At 34.8% G+C, this 7218-nt stretch overlaps 1 long non-coding RNA gene across 1 annotated transcript; it reads left to right on the top strand.

Moving 5' to 3' along the window:
- Positions 4762-6687, top strand: LOC110267489. The gene is made up of 2 exons (XR_002355204.1): positions 4762-5156; positions 6592-6687. It is a non-coding gene; the product is annotated as an uncharacterized LOC110267489 (long non-coding RNA).

Here is a 7218-nt window from a genome sequence, read left to right as displayed (position 1 = left end):
TCTCTCTCACTAGAGAGTTATGAACACTTTTGAAATGACAGCATAGCTAGCTCCGGCTTGTAATGTAATGTAATTTAATTTGGATTAATTGATTAATAATACAGGTCCATATATTATGGCTAAGCTTTGAACAATTGCCCCCCATTCAAACTACATTTGATTTAATTTTAAACCTTGAAAGTCTCTTTGTGATATACATATATATATAGTACGAATAATGATAAATAATTAGACAAACTAGATGCATATTAATATATTTGTATGTGCATCCAAATATTATGTTTGTTTATAGCCACTTGAAAATGAAAGCTTTCTTCAGATGTTTCTCAATCATTAAGCTTTAAGCATCACCCATACATGTTGTTTTCTAGTTGGAAGTATTTCTAGATCTTTAATTTGGTTTGAACTTTGAACATCTCTTGATGAGTCGCATCATCATTTGGTTATACATGATACGGATCTACTTACTTTATACATATATGATATATATAACTTACTCTAAAGTTGATTTATTTTATATTCATTAATTATTTTTAAAATAAACACATAATATAATATTAAAGGTAATAAATATATGAATTTTGAAAGGATTCTAACTTAAAAATTTATTTAAAAGTATTTCTATGAACGAAATTCTCTAAGATCCGGTAACTATATCACCTTACCCGAATCACTCATCAAACGAGAATTAAGATACCACAAAAATACAATAAAAAAAATATTGAGTACCATTAGATTTATTGGCGGAAAAACGAAATAATTCGTCAGTAAAATTTATCGTCGGATCTAATCCGACGGTATAAATTTCGCCGATAACAGTTTATCATTGGATTTTATTGTCCGCCGGTAACTTACAGCGAATTTAGTAGCGGAATTAGTTTTTTAAGCTACGAATATTTGATGTCAGTTATCGGTGAATTTTTTTCAATGGTAACTTTGATGCCAAACTATTTATTTCTGCATTATTACCGCCGGATTTTTTTTTCTGGAAAATTCGATGATAAGTTCAATTTTTTGTTTTTTTTTTAGATTTTTTACAAAATTAGTGGTCAAATTCTAATTTTTTATTTAAAATTATTTTTTACATAATTAGTAGTCAAATTCTAAATAATAGAAGCCAAATATGTTAAATTATCAAGTGTACAAATAAAATGAAAAGTCAAATAACAAACGATATCATACAATCAAACAGTTTATAAAAAAAAAATCCTAGTCACTAAAGATCCTGATAATCATCGTCATCGTCCCAGTGGTCCTACTGTTGAGGCGGCGGCCTAGGTGATGATGTCTGTGCTCTTCCAGCAGCGACGCTGCCACCAACATGCATTTGATTTTCGTACGGCGCCATATGGCGCTCCATCCAATCCGCTGAAGCCACTCCAGCTCACACCTCTACTCCATCATGAGGTCATCTGTGTCAGTCATGCATGAGAGGATCGCCTGATACCTTTCCTCAGACTCTCGTAACTGCTGAGTTTGTGGGTGAAAGCTCCGGGTGAGGAGCAGCATCTGCTCCTTCAAATTGACGCCGTCCTCGGGATCGACGGGCCGACTGGTGGTAGAGGCGGATGAATGTCTCAATGTGGATGTGCAGAGATTATTAGGGAAGAACGATCCCAGCCTATACATGCGATTCTTGTATGGCTTAGGTGCGGCCTCATGCCAAACCTTATCAGGATCGACGACTGATGTAGCAGAGTTGTTGCCGTTGTCTTTAGTACACAAAGATTGTTGGGTTGCGGCCTCCAATCTCTACATTTAGGAATCTTGTATAACACATTTTATTATTAGGGCTGCAGTTAATTTAAAAATGGTATATCACATGATGTTTACTCACAGAATGATCCGCATCCCGCTGATAAGCAAATCTCTCCTTGTTCTCCTTCAATGTGTGAGTATACTTGAAGGTCCCCGCCATCGTCGCCTCATTGTTGCCTCATCGTTGCCTCACGATCCAACGACTTAGACTATACATTTTGAAATCACATGTTAAGTAATAATGATACTATATTAAGACTAAACAAACTTAATAACAAAATGAAACAAGTTACTTACCAGCTAGCTGGCCTTTGTCTTCATGAAAGTCGATGACCCACTGGTATACTTCAATGACCTGGCCAATGCTCTGTTAGCTCTGTTCGTGAGATAGCGATGCTTGAACCCCTCATCAGTCTCCCAATAGACGTATAGTGCCTTCTTAATGTTCGGGTAGAGCCAAATGGTGAGGTGGTCGCGGTGCTCACGTACACCCTCTAACATCTGTTGAAACCGCCTAGCCATCCAATAGTCGAAGATCTTCCTGAACATGAGATCGTGAGTCTTGTTCCATATAAATTTTTCCTATAGAAAGAATATTTATCACAAGTTGATTAAAATTAAATACGTAATTAAATAAAATAGAAGATATAAACTAACTAAGATTTGAATATGTTGAGATTTTACTGCCCACTTTTGAAACCAGCGCTTTCTGGCCTCAGCTGGGATCTTCTTGTAGCTCAGCCATGGGTGGGAGTACATCAACTTGATGACAATAGTACACTCCGTGTACTTGCATTATTATTTGGTGCAAATCTATCAGTGAAAAACTTAAGATTAGTAGTTTACTAAAAAGTTATATGAAGTAATCTATAAACTTCAATTATATTTATAACTTTTTAGAAATTTTAGCAGAGTTTCATTTATAACTAGAATGCGCCAAAAATTCTATCCATAAACAATTCACTTAAATAACAACATCTATCAACAATCAATAAACAAGAATCAAGAATCAAGTAGTAACATCCATCAATCAACAATAAGCAATTCATTTAATTAAGATTAGTAGTTTCATCCATATGGTATTATATGACTTAAGCAGCAACATCTATAATAATCAAGAATTATCAAACACAATAAGCAGTTCAAACCTCCTAACCTAAATCAAATCTATCTTAACAACCTAAATCCACTCAAATTAGAAAATTGAGCATAACTAAATTAAATTGACTAACTAAAATAGTTTGCATATAAAAGACTTAAAATAGTACTCATGCTAAATTCTCATCAGGCCAAATCATCATTCGTACGATGGGAGATGGTGGAGGGGCATCTAGCTGGGATTCGTGAGAGAATTCTGCCGCTGCAGTGTCTGTCGTAGGAGGCAACGTCATCGAGATAGTGCGCTGGTGAGTGGATAGAAGTAGTGGAGAAGTCCACTCTGATAAAGCAGATGGACGACTTCTTGGTTGCGGGAGTGACGCAGTAATAGAAGCTACGTAGTTGAGGTTAGGGACTATGATGAACGGCTAGTCCTGTGCACCTATTGTCTGTGACGTCATAGGGGTAGTCGGAGTAGAGAGAGATGGCTGAGAAGTCCCAGGGGTACCAGTAGAATCCCTCCTTCTACCACGACTATGAGGTCAATCCGTGACACCTCTATCTCTCGTCATGTTTGCAAAGAGCATATCAACTAACACTAGTCACATAAATTAGCAAATACAACACAAATTTTGTGTACATTTATATTATTTAGAAAGAAATTTGGCATAACCTCCCCTACAGTTGGATATATATTCACCGTTACAGTTCCTACAAATCCAACCAACCTCAATCATAAATTAAAACTTAAAAACAGCCACAACATATCCAAAATAACTTAATTAGTTATCTAATTAGTTGAGTTTCTAACTACTTAAGTGTTTTAATTTGTTCATCATCAAACTAATAACTAATCAACAACACCTCAAAACATGTATTAATTAGAATTAGAAGAAATTAGAACCAAATAACGAAGACAAAATTATAATAACAAATCAGAACCAAAATAACAAACACAAAATTATAATAACAAATCAAAACCAAAATTATAAACAAATCATACTTTATTCCTATTAATAAAAAAAAAGGAAAGTTCATAAGCATTACCTGAAGAAGAGCACCGGCGCTGAGAAGAAGAGGGTGGCGGCAGCAACAGAGGTAGAATCTGGCAGCAACAAGGGTGACGGCGAAAATGACAAACAACGCCGAAGAAGAAGGGGGCTGCCGGCGTCAGAAGGGGCTTCTGGACAGATGAGAGGGGTAGAGAGAGTGGGAGGAGAGAGGGTTAGAAAGAGAGAGAAATTCAAATAAGGAGAAAGAGAGTTTGCAGTTTGAATTTAAGACACAACTACTGTCAAATTTACCGGCGAATAAATCCAGCGGTAACATATTGTGGGTTACCAAAATGCAACGTTCCACTAAGTGGGTTTACCGTCGGATTTTTTCGCCAATAAACCCAACCTTAAATGACGCACCTATTTTTCTCGTTTTTTCTCCAATTATTACTGACAAAATTACCATCGAAAATGGGAATCCACCAGTAATATTTTGACATGACGAATTTGATGCCTAAATCGCCGGTAAATCCGCCGGTAAAAATGTCACTACTCTGCGATGATAAATTTGATGGTATTTAGTATTTTTCTTGTAGTGAAAAGAAGAATCACTCATAAAAAAAGAAAATAAAATACCATAAAAAGAGAGAAATCGCACCACTAAAATGATTAAAGATACAAAATCAATCATACCAAATAAACCAGCAAAGCAAATAGTTATAAAGAGAATAACGGATGAGGAACCAGAATCTACGCCCATAAAAAAAGTCAAACACTGTAAAAATAAAGAAATCACACCACTAAAGTTATTGAAGATAGAAAAATATAAATAACACTAAAAATCAGCAAAGTAAATAAAAAGAAAGGATTTCCGGGAGGGGAAGGGGGAGGGGAAGGATAAACCCGTCCCTACCCGCCCCGGAGTGCATATATATATAAATAAAATTTTAGAAATTAGGGTTAGTTCTCACCGTCACTCCCTTTTAGTTCCCAACCCTAGGCAAACTCACTTTGTCACTTCTTCAGCTCTTCTCCAAGGACCATAGCCTTGGTTTAGCTACACCAGACCACTAGTCGGTCGCTGACTCGCCGTCACAGTTCGTTCCGTCGCTGTAAGCCGGAGGCGTTGTCACAGTCGCCGTCGCTCACCAACCTTAGGAATTAGGGCTCAGATCCTCACCAGATCCCCACGTCGGCTTCGCTCCCGCTTCTTGCCGTCACTATCCTCGCCGACTCGCCTCTCCAATCCGTGGTCTCTGGTCTTTGTCGTCCCTCCTTCATCCCTCGTCGTCTCTCTGGTGACTGGTAAGCACTAAGCACTCCTCGCTCACTACTTACTGCTTCTGTGCTTCTTCAGTTTTTCTTTTTAAGTTAATTTTTATGATTTATGTTTTATGTTAAAATAGTTAAGCAAAAACTAAAATTAATTTTGATGCTCAAAAGATCATTTAAAATTTAGTGCATGGAATCTTTTAACTGGCAGATTCCTGCTTTAATTTAGAAATTATGTGATAGACTTGTTTCTCTTAGGGTTCATGGAAATTCCTTCTCTGAGAATGTTTCAGAACCTGCATTGCCTAACTCTTCTTCTTGTAAGAGTCTTCAGTTTCTTGATTTGGGTGATAATAGATTCTTTGGAGAGTTTGTTACTAAGTTTGGTGGGTTGAAATAACTTTATTTAGGGAACAATATGTTTGTTGGTTCAATTTGACAATTTCTCAGACTTAGTTGGAATAAAGCATGAAAAATTGAAGTTGTTTTGACTTCTTTGTTGATTGGTTATATGCATAAGAACAAGAAGTGCATATTTGGTTTTGATTTATCATTCTTATGCATTCTGAATTTTGATTTTATTCTGATTTTATAATTGTCATTGAGTACTGAATGGATCCTTCAAGAGCAGAATGATTTGGTTTATGAAAGAAAATATGCTCATGGTGTTCTAATTACGGAGAGAATCACAAATTGTTCTATTTCCTTTGTTAAGAATAAAGACCAGAGCAATAAGCTTAGTGTAATAGTGTTAATCATGTAAGAAAGAGTTTATATATGGACATTTTTAAAGCTCACAGAGGCTATTTTCTCAGTCTTATTTTGTAGTTTGGCATAAGGTATAATAAGCCTAAAACTATTTTTTATCTATTTTGGTATTTTGCAGTTTTGATTAAGTGTTGATTTATAACATTATAAGCACTCTGTACTCGTAGAAATAAGATAAACAAAATTTTAATTTACTTGGATAGGAACTTTCAACAAGGAGTTTCAACACTTAAATTAATTTTATTTTTAAGGTTCCCAAAGTTCTTGTATTGTTTAGTAAATTAATTAATTCTTTCAATACCAAAATAAAGCTTGTTTCTTCTTTTGTGTTTTGGTAATTACATAATAATTGATATTTTTCTGGATATAATTTGTTTTGTTTAAAATATTGTTAATATGGAATTGTTGATTCTATGAATTGACGAAGTCATGCATCATCGGGTAATTTGGATGATCATCAAATCACATTCCAATTTCTCCTCCAATCACATTTCAATATATGCTTGTGCAATAAAAATTTAATGGTTTAGAATATGCTTGTGCAATGAAAATTTTGCCTAGTATAAATATATAATGAGAATAATTGCACCAGTAACAGGAGGTTGGGAAGTAAAGGTGATATATTATTTAATCTTCATTTATGTTAATTTTTTACATAGTACTAATTAATTCGTTAATTGTTATCTCTTTTGATTTTCAGGTTTAAATCTTGATTTGCAAACTTTTAATGATGATGATGATGTTGAAAGTGATCAAGAATAAGGGTTGAAGATTTCTTTATATCTAATATTGTAATTTCTTTATTATGGTGTTAAATTTGTAGTGATCTAACACTATTTTTTTAATTTCAAGTTATTTGAGCTAATGACATTCTATGAATTTTATGTTTGTATTTTAATTTATCTATGAATTTTAAGTTTTTATCTTAATTTATATATAAATAGGTAAAAATTAAAATATTTAATTTTTATAGGGACGGGTAGGGGTGGGACGGGTACCCTCAAGAGCGGATTTGGGTTCTGTAATTTACTACCCGCGGGTAGTGATGGGGCGGGTAGTATATGAGTAACAGGACGGCAGAGCGAGATCGGGTAGAGCAAAAACCCGCCCCTACCCGCCCACTGCCACCCCTAAGCGGACGAAAGTCTACCTACTCTTCTATTAGCATTATTTGAGTAATAATAATATTACTAGAATCATGTGTTATAGAATCACCTATTTCAAAAACTAAGCTGATAAAAGGTAGTACGCATATAAATAATTATGTTTGTATTATGATATCTTACGCAAATAAATCACCTATTTTCAATAGAAGCTTACTAAGTGA

The sequence above is a fragment of the Arachis ipaensis genome, chromosome B02 (assembly GCF_000816755.2).
Source record: "Arachis ipaensis cultivar K30076 chromosome B02, Araip1.1, whole genome shotgun sequence".
In the NCBI taxonomy this organism is placed as follows: Eukaryota; Viridiplantae; Streptophyta; class Magnoliopsida; order Fabales; family Fabaceae; genus Arachis; species Arachis ipaensis.
Note: the sequence above shows the minus strand (reverse complement) of the source record. Positions and strands in the feature narration are given on the sequence as shown.